Source organism: Trachinotus anak, unplaced genomic scaffold, assembly GCF_046630095.1.
Source record: "Trachinotus anak isolate AG129_WGS33_773 ecotype Australia unplaced genomic scaffold, CSIRO_AGI_Tana_v1 ptg000026l, whole genome shotgun sequence".
Lineage (NCBI taxonomy): Eukaryota > Metazoa > Chordata > Actinopteri > Carangiformes > Carangidae > Trachinotus > Trachinotus anak.
Window position 1 is genome coordinate 15,377,206 of NW_027273877.1, and position 14,888 is coordinate 15,392,093.

General features: G+C 41.9%; 10 non-coding genes across 10 annotated transcripts; all 10 read right to left on the reverse strand.

Moving 5' to 3' along the window:
- Positions 1 to 5,176: 5,176 nt before the first annotated feature.
- LOC139610219 (5S ribosomal RNA) lies at positions 5,177 to 5,295 on the reverse strand. The gene has a single exon (XR_011685666.1). It is a non-coding gene; the product is annotated as a 5S ribosomal RNA (ribosomal RNA).
- Positions 5,296 to 5,575: 280 nt separating this feature from the next.
- Positions 5,576 to 5,694, reverse strand: LOC139610238 (5S ribosomal RNA). Its single transcript, XR_011685684.1, has one exon. It is a non-coding gene; the product is annotated as a 5S ribosomal RNA (ribosomal RNA).
- Positions 5,695 to 5,966: 272 nt separating this feature from the next.
- Positions 5,967 to 6,085, reverse strand: LOC139610055 (5S ribosomal RNA). The gene has a single exon (XR_011685504.1). It is a non-coding gene; the product is annotated as a 5S ribosomal RNA (ribosomal RNA).
- A 272-nt stretch (positions 6,086 to 6,357) lies between these two features.
- On the reverse strand, positions 6,358 to 6,476 carry LOC139610709 (5S ribosomal RNA). The gene has a single exon (XR_011686013.1). It is a non-coding gene; the product is annotated as a 5S ribosomal RNA (ribosomal RNA).
- Positions 6,477 to 6,756: 280 nt separating this feature from the next.
- Positions 6,757 to 6,875, reverse strand: LOC139610710 (5S ribosomal RNA). The gene has a single exon (XR_011686014.1). It is a non-coding gene; the product is annotated as a 5S ribosomal RNA (ribosomal RNA).
- Positions 6,876 to 7,147: 272 nt separating this feature from the next.
- LOC139610711 (5S ribosomal RNA) lies at positions 7,148 to 7,266 on the reverse strand. Its single transcript, XR_011686016.1, has one exon. It is a non-coding gene; the product is annotated as a 5S ribosomal RNA (ribosomal RNA).
- A 280-nt stretch (positions 7,267 to 7,546) lies between these two features.
- On the reverse strand, positions 7,547 to 7,665 carry LOC139610280 (5S ribosomal RNA). Its single transcript, XR_011685725.1, has one exon. It is a non-coding gene; the product is annotated as a 5S ribosomal RNA (ribosomal RNA).
- Positions 7,666 to 7,937: 272 nt separating this feature from the next.
- Positions 7,938 to 8,056, reverse strand: LOC139610712 (5S ribosomal RNA). Its single transcript, XR_011686017.1, has one exon. It is a non-coding gene; the product is annotated as a 5S ribosomal RNA (ribosomal RNA).
- A 280-nt stretch (positions 8,057 to 8,336) lies between these two features.
- LOC139610922 (5S ribosomal RNA) lies at positions 8,337 to 8,455 on the reverse strand. The gene has a single exon (XR_011686224.1). It is a non-coding gene; the product is annotated as a 5S ribosomal RNA (ribosomal RNA).
- A 272-nt stretch (positions 8,456 to 8,727) lies between these two features.
- On the reverse strand, positions 8,728 to 8,846 carry LOC139610713 (5S ribosomal RNA). The gene has a single exon (XR_011686018.1). It is a non-coding gene; the product is annotated as a 5S ribosomal RNA (ribosomal RNA).
- Between the last annotated feature and the right edge of the window lie 6,042 nt (positions 8,847 to 14,888).

The following is a 14,888-nucleotide window of genomic DNA, read 5'->3' on the forward strand; positions in this document are numbered from 1 at the left end:
AAAACTTTCTTCCAATCATTCGCTATCAGATCTAATTTCCAATTGTTTTTGATCAGGGTTATTAGTTTCAATTGAAAGTTCTTTAATTCCTTGCATTCAAAAAACAAATGCATCAGTGTTTCAGGATCTGATTTACAAACATCACAAAACCGATCTACATTTTTATTAATTTGGTGAATGACCACATTCGTGTATATTCTGTTATGTCTGAGTTTGAAGTCCAAATTTTCACAGTCTATGCTATTGTACTTGACATGTAAATTTTTCCAAATTTCTTTCACATTCAGATCCTGAAATACCTTCAACCAAACATTTTCTGATGCTGGGGTCTTGATTTCTTTCATCAGCATCAACGTGTACAACATCTTTACTTTTATTTTATTAAAGAGCATTTTCCCATCAATCTGATCAATGTACAGATCTGGTAGCTCACTCTTTCCTACCTGAACTGTTTCCCTCTCTATTGTTTTAATCCATATATCCGGTAAGCTTCCTTTTATGCACTTAATCACATTATCCACCTTAGTTCTACCTACCTCCTCGTCTATCTCCACAACACTGTCAAAAATGGCTCTATTTGGCAAGAAGCCAGGCACATACTCATAAGCAAAATCTCTCACTTGTTTTAATCCTGCTTGTATGAAAACTTTGTCATACAAAACATTCCCACTGTTTTTTATTTGTGGATTCATAAATACTGGCTGATCTAATATTTGATTTATTGTTTTGCAGTCATATTTCAGGTGCTCAATGAAATCTGCCCAAGCTAGAAATACCTCTTGATAAAACACAGGAAGATTTTCCAACATATTCTTTCTGAATCTCATAAAGATCCCACTGTCCCCACATCCTCCACTTTTACACAGAAAATCCTTAAAGAACCCTTTCCAACCATACTCCTCCTTACCATATAGATATTTTTTAACCACCTTTATTCTCAATGCTTTTCGTTTAACATCTAAGTCCATCAGTTTTAGCCCTCCCTCTCCATACCCTGCTATTAATGTCTTCATAGATATTTTAACTCCTTTTCCTCTCCACAGAAACTTACTTATTACAGCTCTCACCTCATTCAAAACCCACTCAGGGAGATCTAGAGCTCCCATCACATAATTAAATTTTGATAGAAGCAATGAGTTAATGACTACAACCTTACCTTTTAATCGCAGCCCTCTCATAGACCACAAATTTAATAATTGTTTAACTTTATTCAATATACCAGTCCATGTGGCATCTCTCGCTTCCTTACTCTGTACTCCTATGTTCACACCCAATATTTTAATGAAGTCTCTCGTTATCTTTAAAGGAATTTCACACTCTTCTGGATTTGTATGCCCTACACACATAATTTCTGATTTTTCTATGTTTACTTTTGCTCCTGATGCTCTCCCATATGTTTCAACATGTTTCATTATTCCTTTTACACTTTCTATGGTTCTGACAGTAAAGGTTGTATCGTCAGCAAATTGATGAATTAGACTATTTGTGCTATATGGTATTTGAATGCTTTGTAAAGAAATGTCTTTTTTACATAGTGTTGCCAATGGTTCTGCTGCTAAAGAATAGAGCAAGGCTGAAAGAGGACAGCCTTGTCTGACTGACCGTTGTACTGGGAAAACATCAGTGAGCATACCATTTATTTTCACACAACTTTTAGCATTTGCATATAGCAACATTATCCAATTAACAAACCTATCCCCAAAACCAAATTTGCCCAAAACCTGTTCTAAATACCCATGTTCAACCCTATCAAAAGCTTTATTTAAGTCTAAATTCAGGACTAGACCACCCTCACCATCATTATTCATACTATTGACTACATCTCTAATTGTACATATGACATCAGTGATGTCCCTACCTGGTATACTATAAGCTTGTGTTGGTGCTATTATTTCTCCTACCACGTCCCTCAATCTATTGGCTAAAGCTTTTGTTAAAATCTTGTAGTCCGAGTTCAACAGACTTAAAGGCCTGTAATTTTCTAATTTAAACGGACTCCCTCTTTTTTTAAACAAGATAGTAATAACCCCTGTTGTCATTGACTCTGGAACCGTTTTCCTTTCCTCCATACACTTATACACTTTCAACAGTATTGGCACCAATATATCAGAAAAAACCTTATAAAATTCATGTGTCAGGCCATCTGAACCTGGACTCTTGCTGGATTTCATTTGCTCTATAGCTATTTTAATTTCATCAATTGTCAAATCATCGTCACACATTTGTTTACTTTCATCTGATATTCTGGCATCAACAGTATCTAATATCTCATCCACACATTCCTGCACTATACCTTCCTTTTGAAACAGTTTTGCATAAAAAGCTTCCACTACCTCCAAAATGCCTACAAAATCTGTCACTCTCTCTCCATTCTCACTTTCTAGCTCCGTTATATAAGACTTTACCTGTTTACTTTTCTCCAAGTTGAGAAAGAAGTTTGTACACTTTTCTCCCTCAACTGCATACTGAGCCCTACTTCTGATAACTGCTCCCTCATATTTTTCTCTCTCATAATATTCTATCTCACCTTCTAATTTCATAAAGTATGTCCTATCCCGATTCGGATCCTCCTCCAGTCTTTCCAGCTCTTTTATTAATTTTTCTTTCACTTCATTTTCCTCTTTCTTTTTCACAAAGTTCCTCTTTTTTGCAAATCTAATACTTGTTCTTTTTATTTTATTCTTCATCTGTTCCCACCATAAACAAACATCGTCTTCAAATAAAGTATTTTCTTGCTCATTTTTTATAAGTCTTGAAATAATTTTTCTATATTCCTCCTCTTTTAACAAACAAGAGTTTAAACACCAAACCCCCCCTCCCCTCCCTTCACATCTCACCCCAAAACCAAAAGTTAAAGCAGCATGATCACTTAAACCCAAAAACTTATATTTTACATTCAAAACCCAACTCAAAATATTTCTTTTAATCAAAACTAAATCTATTCTGCTTTGTTTCACTTTTCCCAAAACCATTTGCTTTCTTGAGTATTCTCTCCTGTTTGGATACATATCCCTCCATACATCAACTAAATCTTCCTTATTCATAACATCAAATAAAACACTCCTTGAAGTATCGTTTCTGAAATTAACACTGCTGGACCCATCCAGCCTTGTACACCATAAATTAAAATCACCAACCAAAATACATCTCTCAGTACAAAAAGTCCTCAAATTATCAAACATTTCTCTTCTTTCCTTTTCAATATTTGGTGCATAGACATTAATTAATCTAAACCTAATGTTACAAAAATTAAATTCAATGACAAGCAACCTCCCTTTGTCATCTTTGTGGACTACCTGTATGTCAGTCAATGTCTCCTCTTTTACCAAGATAGCAACACCACATGCTCTGTGACTCATATTATTTGCAATAATTTTGCCTCTCCACAGTGAGCTGATATCTTTAAAAACTTCGTCAGTCCAGTGAGTCTCTTGCAGGCACAGTACTTCTGCTTTTATGGCATTAAATACCAACTCCGCTTTCGTTTTTCCTCTTAGACCGTTACAGTTAAACGAAGCAATATGCAACATAAGGCATAAAACAAAAAAGAATAGCAGAGCAGCAGCCATACCTCTACTTTTTAACCTTCATCTTCTCCTTTTCCTTCGCCCTCTTCTTTCTCTTCAGCTGTCTGATGGTCTCTGCGCTGACGTCCATCCCCTCCTCGCCCTCAGTCCCGTCCGACACAGCTTTCCCGTCTTTTTCATTTGCTGCCAGCCTTCCAAAGCCAGCATAATTGTCTGGATTTTGTGGTGCTGGATTATCAGAGTCTCTCCCTCCTTCGTCTCCTCTCGATTCCCCACAGTCACGGTTTCCCTCCTCGTGGGTCTCTCCGGTCATTCCCGGCTCCTCCCTCTCGACGCCGCCTCTCCGTCCATCCTCCTCTCTCCCCGTATCGGCGCCGTCCTCCGCCTCTCTCTCCTCCTCGTCAGAGACGTCGGAGTATGACGGCTCTTCGGCGTCCTCCCCCGGCTCTCCACACACACACAGGGAGATCTTTTCTTTGCACAGAGCACATTTCCCCTCCGCATCACACTCTCGTGCGTAATGCCCCTGTTTCCCACATTTAAAACAAATAAAAGTGGGACAGTCTCTGACAATGTGGCCAGGCTGTATACACAAGCGGCAAACTTTAACTTGCCTGTCATGGATGACGCGGAAGTGCTCCGCTCCGCTTACCGTCTCAAACTTAGTGGAATATGGCAATGATTTCACAGCGTCTGTGAAACGGACCTTTAAAAACCTCGTCCCATCAGCGATGTCCGTCCCTGGCCACATCCTCCTCTTAATGGACGAGACCGCAGTGACTCCCCAGTCCTGTAGTTTTGCCAATATTTCCTCATCCTCTATGTAAGTGGGCAGATTAATGAATGAGACGACCATTTCATTGTTACCCAGTTCTTTCGCCATCAGTCTGTTGTTCCCAATTCTCAGTCCGTCCATCAGCTTTTTCTTCCCGCTTTCCTCTTTCATCGTCAGCTCGTATGACTTTGGCGTCTTAAAACGGCAGCCAAGCACTTCTCCACACTCCGCCCTCACTTTTCTCAGCATGTCCATCATCGTTGTTCTCTCCTCTCCTTCTATTTCCAACATGATTGTCAGTCTCTTTTCGTACATTTTCTTCTGTTTTTCCGCACTCGCGGGCATTCTCTTCTCCGTCGTCTTTTCCGTTCCTTTGTCTGTCACCGTTGGATCCATTTGAATGATTTTTTAAACACAAAGAGTCCCCCAGACAGCAAAAGCTGTCGGGGGATGTAACCCACAAATTAAATACTAAACTAAAAAATTACAAACCAGCAAAAACCAAGGCTGAAAACGATCCAAAAAAACACGGACTGATTGACTGTCGTGAACGTACGGCGTGCTCCTCCTCTGTGCGTGCTCAGGGTGGTATGGCCGTAAGCCGCAGAGCAAGTGACAACTACCCCCTTTATACATGATGATCCACACCATCACAGACATGGCTGTGTATGTCAAGCGCGGGTGTCTTTGCTCGACTTTCTTTCTTTCTTTCTTTCTCTCAACTTGTCAACTGTGTAATGTGATAATATGAAAGTGTGATTTGTGCACTGTGAGCTGAACTGTCTGCACAGTGATTGACAGTTGAGCAGTGGCACAGTCAGTGCTGTTTACTGAAGCAGCAGCGTCCTCTGTTGTTTGCACAGAAAAGTGAAAAAGCTTACAGCACCTGGTATTCCCAGGCGGTGTCCCATCCAAGTACTAACCAGGCCCGACCCTGCTTAGCTTCCGAGATCGGACGAGATCAGGCGTGCTCAGGGTGGTATGGCCGTAAGCCGGAGAGCAAGTGACAACTACCCCCTTTATACATGATGATCCACACCATCACAGACATGGCTGTGTATGTCAAGCGCGGGTGTCTTTGCTTGACTTTCTTTCTTTCTTTCTTTCTCTCAACTTGTCAACTTGTCAACTGTGTAATGTGATAATATGAAAGTGTGGTTTGTGCACTGTGAGCTGAACTGTCTGCACAGTGATTGACAGTTGAGCAGTGGCACAGTCAGTGCTGTTTACTGAAGCAGCAGCGTCCTCTGTTGTTTGCACAGAAAAGTGAAAAAGCTTACAGCACCTGGTATTCCCAGGCGGTCTCCCATCCAAGTACTAACCAGGCCCGACCCTGCTTAGCTTCCTAGATCGGACGAGATCGGGCGTGCTCAGGGTGGTATGGCCGTAAGCCGCAGAGAAAGTGACAACTACCCCCTTTATACATGATGATCCACACCATCACAGACATGGCTGTGTATGTCAAGCGCGGGTGTCTTTGCTCGACTTTCTTTCTTTCTTTCTTTCTCTCAACTTGTCAACTGTGTAATGTGATAATATGAAAGTGTGGTTTGTGCACTGTGAGCTGAACTGTCTGCACAGTGATTGACAGTTGAGCAGTGGCACAGTCAGTGCTGTTTACTGAAGCAGCAGCGTCCTCTGTTGTTTGCACAGAAAAGTGAAAAAGCTTACAGCACCTGGTATTCCCAGGCGGTCTCCCATTCAAGTACTAACCAGGCCCGACCCTGCTTAGCTTCCGAGATCGGACGAGATCGGGCGTGCTCAGGGTGGTATGGCCGTAAGCCGCAGAGCAAGTGACAACTACCCCCTTTATACATGATGATCCACACCATCACAGACATGGCTGTGTATGTCAAGCGCGGGTGTCTTTGCTTGACTTTCTTTCTTTCTTTCTTTCTCTCAACTTGTCAACTGTGTAATGTGATAATATGAAAGTGTGGTTTGTGCACTGTGAGCTGAACTGTCTGCACAGTGATTGACAGTTGAGCAGTGGCACAGTCAGTGCTGTTTACTGAAGCAGCAGCGTCCTCTGTTGTTTGCACAGAAAAGTGAAAAAGCTTACAGCACCTGGTATTCCCAGGCGGTCTCCCATCCAAGTACTAACCAGGCCCGACCCTGCTTAGCTTCCGAGATCGGACGAGATCGGGCGTGCTCAGGGTGGTATGGCCGTAAGCCGCAGAGCAAGTCACAACTACCCCCTTTATACATGATGATCCACACCATCACAGACATGGCTGTGTATGTCAAGCGCGGGTGTCTTTGCTTGACTTTCTTTCTTTCTTTCTTTCTCTCAACTTGTCAACTTGTCAACTGTGTAATGTGATAATATGAAAGTGTGGTTTGTGCACTGTGAGCTGAACTGTCTGCACAGTGATTGACAGTTGAGCAGTGGCACAGTCAGTGCTGTTTACTGAAGCAGCAGCGTCCTCTGTTGTTTGCACAGAAAAGTGAAAAAGCTTACAGCACCTGGTATTCCCAGGCGGTCTCCCATCCAAGTACTAACCAGGCCCGACCCTGCTTAGCTTCCGAGATCGGACGAGATCGGGCGTGCTCAGGGTGGTATGGCCGTAAGCCGCAGAGAAAGTGACAACTACCCCCTTTATACATGATGATCCACACCATCACAGACATGGCTGTGTATGTCAAGCGCGGGTGTCTTTGCTCGACTTTCTTTCTTTCTTTCTTTCTCTCAACTTGTCAACTGTGTAATGTGATAATATGAAAGTGTGGTTTGTGCACTGTGAGCTGAACTGTCTGCACAGTGATTGACAGTTGAGCAGTGGCACAGTCAGTGCTGTTTACTGAAGCAGCAGCGTCCTCTGTTGTTTGCACAGAAAAGTGAAAAAGCTTACAGCACCTGGTATTCCCAGGCGGTCTCCCATCCAAGTACTAACCAGGCCCGACCCTGCTTAGCTTCCGAGATCGGACGAGATCGGGCGTGCTCAGGGTGGTATGGCCGTAAGCCGGAGAGCAAGTGACAACTACCCCCTTTATACATGATGATCCACACCATCACAGACATGGCTGTGTATGTCAAGCGCGGGTGTCTTTGCTTGACTTTCTTTCTTTCTTTCTTTCTCTCAACTTGTCAACTTGTCAACTGTGTAATGTGATAATATGAAAGTGTGGTTTGTGCACTGTGAGCTGAACTGTCTGCACAGTGATTGACAGTTGAGCAGTGGCACAGTCAGTGCTGTTTACTGAAGCAGCAGCGTCCTCTGTTGTTTGCACAGAAAAGTGAAAAAGCTTACAGCACCTGGTATTCCCAGGCGGTCTCCCATCCAAGTACTAACCAGGCCCGACCCTGCTTAGCTTCCTAGATCGGACGAGATCCGGCGTGCTCAGGGTGGTATGGCCGTAAGCCGCAGAGAAAGTGACAACTACCCCCTTTATACATGATGATCCACACCATCACAGACATGGCTGTGTATGTCAAGCGCGGGTGTCTTTGCTCGACTTTCTTTCTTTCTTTCTTTCTCTCAACTTGTCAACTGTGTAATGTGATAATATGAAAGTGTGGTTTGTGCACTGTGAGCTGAACTGTCTGCACAGTGATTGACAGTTGAGCAGTGGCACAGTCAGTGCTGTTTACTGAAGCAGCAGCGTCCTCTGTTGTTTGCACAGAAAAGTGAAAAAGCTTACAGCACCTGGTATTCCCAGGCGGTCTCCCATCCAAGTACTAACCAGGCCCGACCCTGCTTAGCTTCCGAGATCGGACGAGATCGGGCGTGCTCAGGGTGGTATGGCCGTAAGCCGCAGAGCAAGTGACAACTACCCCCTTTATACATGATGATCCACACCATCACAGACATGGCTGTGTATGTCAAGCGCGGGTGTCTTTGCTTGACTTTCTTTCTTTCTTTCTTTCTCTCAACTTGTCAACTTGTCAACTGTGTAATGTGATAATATGAAAGTGTGGTTTGTGCACTGTGAGCTGAACTGTCTGCACAGTGATTGACAGTTGAGCAGTGGCACAGTCAGTGCTGTTTACTGAAGCAGCAGCGTCCTCTGTTGTTTGCACAGAAAAGTGAAAAAGCTTACAGCACCTGGTATTCCCAGGCGGTCTCCCATCCAAGTACTAACCAGGCCCGACCCTGCTTAGCTTCCGAGATCTGACGAGATCGGGCGTGCTCAGGGTGGTATGGCCGTAAGCCGCAGAGCAAGTGACAACTACCCCCTTTATACATGATGATCCACACCATCACACACATGGCTGTGTATGTCAAGCGCGGGTGTCTTTGCTTGACTTTCTTTCTTTCTTTCTTTCTCTCAACTTGTCAACTGTGTAATGTGATAATATGAAAGTGTGGTTTGTGCACTGTGAGCTGAACAGTCTGCACAGTGATTGACAGTTGAGCAGTGGCACAGTCAGTGCTGTTTACTGAAGCAGCAGCGTCCTCTGTTGTTTGCACAGAAAAGTGAAAAAGCTTACAGCACCTGGTATTCCCAGGCGGTCTCCCATCCAAGTACTAACCAGGCCCGACCCTGCTTAGCTTCCGAGATCGGACGAGATCGGGCGTGCTCAGGGTGGTATGGCCGTAAGCCGCAGAGCAAGTGACAACTACCCCCTTTATACATGATGATCCACACCATCACAGACATGGCTGTGTATGTCAAGCGCGGGTGTCTTTGCTCGACTTTCTTTCTTTCTTTCTTTCTCTCAACTTGTCAACTGTGTAATGTGATAATATGAAAGTGTGGTTTGTGCACTGTGAGCTGAACTGTCTGCACAGTGATTGACAGTTGAGCAGTGGCACAGTCAGTGCTGTTTACTGAAGCAGCAGCGTCCTCTGTTGTTTGCACAGAAAAGTGAAAAAGCTTACAGCACCTGGTATTCCCAGGCGGTCTCCGATCCAAGTACTAACCAGGCCCGACCCTGCTTAGCTTCCGAGATCTGACGAGATCGGGCGTGCTTTTTTTTTTTTTTTTTTTCTTTTATTATGAAAATATACAAAGCTTTTCAGAACACAATATTTACATATACATACACATTAACAACAAAACAAAGCACAAAGGATAAAAATCATAAATTAATATGAAATCTACCTCCATCATCAATAGAAATAAGGCTACTGCCTTGCACAAAAAACTCCTCAAACAAACTCCTACTCAAAAAGTTCCATCGCAAAGCAACATCTTTCCTTAATACCGATACAAACAAAGCTAACACTTCTATCCTCTTCCCTTCAAAATGTGCTAAATTTCTCCTTAGCCATACTGCATATCTAGCATGACTTAATACAAAATTAAACAAATTAACATTCACAGTTTTTGATGTTTTACTTGAACCAAAAAAGAAAACTTTCTTCCAATCATTCGCTATCAGATCTAATTTCCAATTGTTTTTGATCAGGGTTATTAGTTTCAATTGAAAGTTCTTTAATTCCTTGCATTCAAAAAACAAATGCATCAGTGTTTCAGGATCTGATTTACAAACATCACAAAACCGATCTACATTTTTATTAATTTGGTGAATGACCACATTCGTGTATATTCTGTTATGTCTGAGTTTGAAGTCCAAATTTTCACAGTCTATGCTATTGTACTTGACATGTAAATTTTTCCAAATTTCTTTCACATTCAGATCCTGAAATACCTTCAACCAAACATTTTCTGATGCTGGGGTCTTGATTTCTTTCATCAGCATCAACGTGTACAACATCTTCACTTTTATTTTATTAAAGAGCATTTTCCCATCAATCTGATCAATGTACAGATCTGGTAGCTCACTCTTTCCTACCTGAACTGTTTCCCTCTCTATTGTTTTAATCCATATATCCGGTAAGCTTCCTTTTATGCACTTAATCACATTATCCACCTTAGTTCTACCTACCTCCTCGTCTATCTCCACAACACTGTCAAAAATGGCTCTATTTGGCAAGAAGCCAGGCACATACTCATAAGCAAAATCTCTCACTTGTTTTAATCCTGCTTGTATGAAAACTTTGTCATACAAAACATTCCCACTGTTTTTTATTTGTGGATTCATAAATACTGGCTGATCTAATATTTGATTTATTGTTTTGCAGTCATATTTCAGGTGCTCAATGAAATCTGCCCAAGCTAGAAATACCTCTTGATAAAACACAGGAAGATTTTCCAACATATTCTTTCTGAATCTCATAAAGATCCCACTGTCCCCACATCCTCCACTTTTACACAGAAAATCCTTAAAGAACCCTTTCCAACCATACTCCTCCTTACCATATAGATATTTTTTAACCACCTTTATTCTCAATGCTTTTCGTTTAACATCTAAGTCCATCAGTTTTAGCCCTCCCTCTCCATACCCTGCTATTAATGTCTTCATAGATATTTTAACTCCTTTTCCTCTCCACAGAAACTTACTTATTACAGCTCTCACCTCATTCAAAACCCACTCAGGGAGATCTAGAGCTCCCATCACATAATTAAATTTTGATAGAAGCAATGAGTTAATGACTACAACCTTACCTTTTAATCGCAGCCCTCTCATAGACCACAAATTTAATAATTGTTTAACTTTATTCAATATACCAGTCCATGTGGCATCTCTCGCTTCCTTACTCTGTACTCCTATGTTCACACCCAATATTTTAATGAAGTCTCTCGTTATCTTTAAAGGAATTTCACACTCTTCTGGATTTGTATGCCCTACACACATAATTTCTGATTTTTCTATGTTTACTTTTGCTCCTGATGCTCTCCCATATGTTTCAACATGTTTCATTATTCCTTTTACACTTTCTATGGTTCTGACAGTAAAGGTTGTATCGTCAGCAAATTGATGAATTAGACTATTTGTGCTATATGGTATTTGAATGCTTTGTAAAGAAATGTCTTTTTTACATAGTGTTGCCAATGGTTCTGCTGCTAAAGAATAGAGCAAGGCTGAAAGAGGACAGCCTTGTCTGACTGACCGTTGTACTGGGAAAACATCAGTGAGCATACCATTTATTTTCACACAACTTTTAGCATTTGCATATAGCAACATTATCCAATTAACAAACCTATCCCCAAAACCAAATTTGCCCAAAACCTGTTCTAAATACCCATGTTCAACCCTATCAAAAGCTTTATTTAAGTCTAAATTCAGGACTAGACCACCCTCACCATCATTATTCATACTATTGACTACATCTCTAATTGTACATATGACATCAGTGATGTCCCTACCTGGTATACTATAAGCTTGTGTTGGTGCTATTATTTCTCCTACCACGTCCCTCAATCTATTGGCTAAAGCTTTTGTTAAAATCTTGTAGTCCGAGTTCAACAGACTTAAAGGCCTGTAATTTTCTAATTTAAACGGACTCCCTCTTTTTTTAAACAAGATAGTAATAACCCCTGTTGCCATTGACTCTGGAACCGTTTTCCTTTCCTCCATACACTTATACACTTTCAACAGTATTGGCACCAATATATCAGAAAAAACCTTATAAAATTCATGTGTCAGGCCATCTGAACCTGGACTCTTGCTGGATTTCATTTGCTCTATAGCTATTTTAATTTCATCAATTGTCAAATCATCGTCACACATTTGTTTACTTTCATCTGATATTCTGGCATCAACAGTATCTAATATCTCATCCACACATTCCTGCACTATACCTTCCTTTTGAAACAGTTTTGCATAAAAAGCTTCCACTACCTCCAAAATGCCTACAAAATCTGTCACTCTCTCTCCATTCTCACTTTCTAGCTCCGTTATATAAGACTTTACCTGTTTACTTTTCTCCAAGTTGAGAAAGAAGTTTGTACACTTTTCTCCCTCAACTGCATACTGAGCCCTACTTCTGATAACTGCTCCCTCATATTTTTCTCTCTCATAATATTCTATCTCACCTTCTAATTTCATAAAGTATGTCCTATCCCGATTCGGATCCTCCTCCAGTCTTTCCAGCTCTTTTATTAATTTTTCTTTCACTTCATTTTCCTCTTTCTTTTTCACAAAGTTCCTCTTTTTTGCAAATCTAATACTTGTTCTTTTTATTTTATTCTTCATCTGTTCCCACCATAAACAAACATCGTCTTCAAATAAAGTATTTTCTTGCTCATTTTTTATAAGTCTTGAAATAATTTTTCTATATTCCTCCTCTTTTAACAAACAAGAGTTTAAACACCAAACCCCCCCTCCCCTCCCTTCACATCTCACCCCAAAACCAAAAGTTAAAGCAGCATGATCACTTAAACCCAAAAACTTATATTTTACATTCAAGACCCAACTCAAAATATTTCTTTTAATCAAAACTAAATCTATTCTGCTTTGTTTCACTTTTCCCAAAACCATTTGCTTTCTTGAGTATTCTCTCCTGTTTGGATACATATCCCTCCATACATCAACTAAATCTTCCTTATTCATAACATCAAATAAAACACTCCTTGAAGTATCGTTTCTGAAATTAACACTGCTGGACCCATCCAGCCTTGTACACCATAAATTAAAATCACCAACCAAAATACATCTCTCAGTACAAAAAGTCCTCAAATTATCAAACATTTCTCTTCTTTCCTTTTCAATATTTGGTGCATAGACATTAATTAATCTAAACCTAATGTTACAAAAATTAAATTCAATGACAAGCAACCTCCCTTTGTCATCTTTGTGGACTACCTGTATGTCAGTCAATGTCTCCTCTTTTACCAAGATAGCAACACCACATGCTCTGTGACTCATATTATTTGCAATAATTTTGCCTCTCCACAGTGAGCTGATATCTTTAAAAACTTCGTCAGTCCAGTGAGTCTCTTGCAGGCACAGTACTTCTGCTTTTATGGCATTAAATACCAACTCCGCTTTCGTTTTTCCTCTTAGACCGTTACAGTTAAACGAAGCAATATGCAACATAAGGCATAAAACAAAAAAGAATAGCAGAGCAGCAGCCATACCTCTACTTTTTAACCTTCATCTTCTCCTTTTCCTTCGCCCTCTTCTTTCTCTTCAGCTGTCTGATGGTCTCTGCGCTGACGTCCATCCCCTCCTCGCCCTCAGACCCGTCCGACACAGCTTTCCCGTCTTTTTCATTTGCTGCCCGCGTTCCAAAGCCAGCATAATTGTCTGGATTTTGTGGTGCTGGATTATCAGAGTCTCTCCCTCCTTCGTCTCCTCTCGATTCCCCACAGTCACGGTTTCCCTCCTCGTGGGTCTCTCCGGTCATTCCCGGCTCCTCCCTCTCGACGCCGCCTCTCCGTCCATCCTCCTCTCTCCCCGTATCGGCGCCGTCCTCCGCCTCTCTCTCCTCCTCGTCAGAGACGTCGGAGTATGACGGCTCTTCGGCGTCCTCCCCCGGCTCTCCACACACACACAGGGAGATCTTTTCTTTGCACAGAGCACATTTCCCCTCCGCATCACACTCTCGTGCGTAATGCCCCTGTTTCCCACATTTAAAACAAATAAAAGTGGGACAGTCTCTGACAATGTGGCCAGGCTGTATACACAAGCGGCAAACTTTAACTTGCCTGTCATGGATGACGCGGAAGTGCTCCGCTCCGCTTACCGTCTCAAACTTAGTGGAATATGGCAATGATTTCACAGCGTCTGTGAAACGGACCTTTAAAAACCTCGTCCCATCAGCGATGTCCGTCCCTGGCCACATCCTCCTCTTAATGGACGAGACCGCTGTGACTCCCCAGTCCTGTAGTTTTGCCAATATTTCCTCATCCTCTATGTAAGTGGGCAGATTAATGAATGAGACGACCATTTCATTGTTACCCAGTTCTTTCGCCATCAGTCTGTTGTTCCCAATTCTCAGTCCGTCCATCAGCTTTTTCTTCCCGCTTTCCTCTTTCATCGTCAGCTCGTATGACTTTGGCGTCTTAAAACGGCAGCCAAGCACTTCTCCACACTCCGCCCTCACTTTTCTCAGCATGTCCATCATCGTTGTTCTCTCCTCTCCTTCTATTTCCAACATGATTGTCAGTCTCTTTTCGTACATTTTCTTCTGTTTTTCCGCACTCGCGGGCATTCTCTTCTCCGTCGTCTTTTCCGTTCCTTTGTCTGTCACCGTTGGATCCATTTGAATGATTTTTTAAACACAAAGAGTCCCCCAGACAGCAAAAGCTGTCGGGGGATGTAACCCACAAATTAAATACTAAACTAAAAAATTACAAACCAGCAAAAACCAAGGCTGAAAACGATCCAAAAAAACACGGACTGATTGACTGTCGTGAACGTACGGCGTGCTCCTCCTCTGTGCGTGCTCAGGGTGGTATGGCCGTAAGCCGCAGAGCAAGTGACAACTACCCCCTTTATACATGATGATCCACACCATCACAGACATGGCTGTGTATGTCAAGCGCGGGTGTCTTTGCTCGACTTTCTTTCTTTCTTTCTTTCTCTCAACTTGTCAACTGTGTAATGTTATAATATGAAAGTGTGGTTTGTGCACTGTGAGCTGAACTGTCTGCACAGTGACTGCCAGTTGAGCAGTGGCACAGTCAGTGCTGTTTACTGAAGCAGCAGCGTCCTCTGTTGTTTGCACAGAAAAGTGAAAAAGCTTACAGCACCTGGTATTCCCAGGCGGTCTCCCATTCAAGTACTAACCAGGCCCGACCCTGCTTAGCTTCCGAGATCGGGCGTGCTTTTTTTTTTTTTTTTTTTTTTTTCT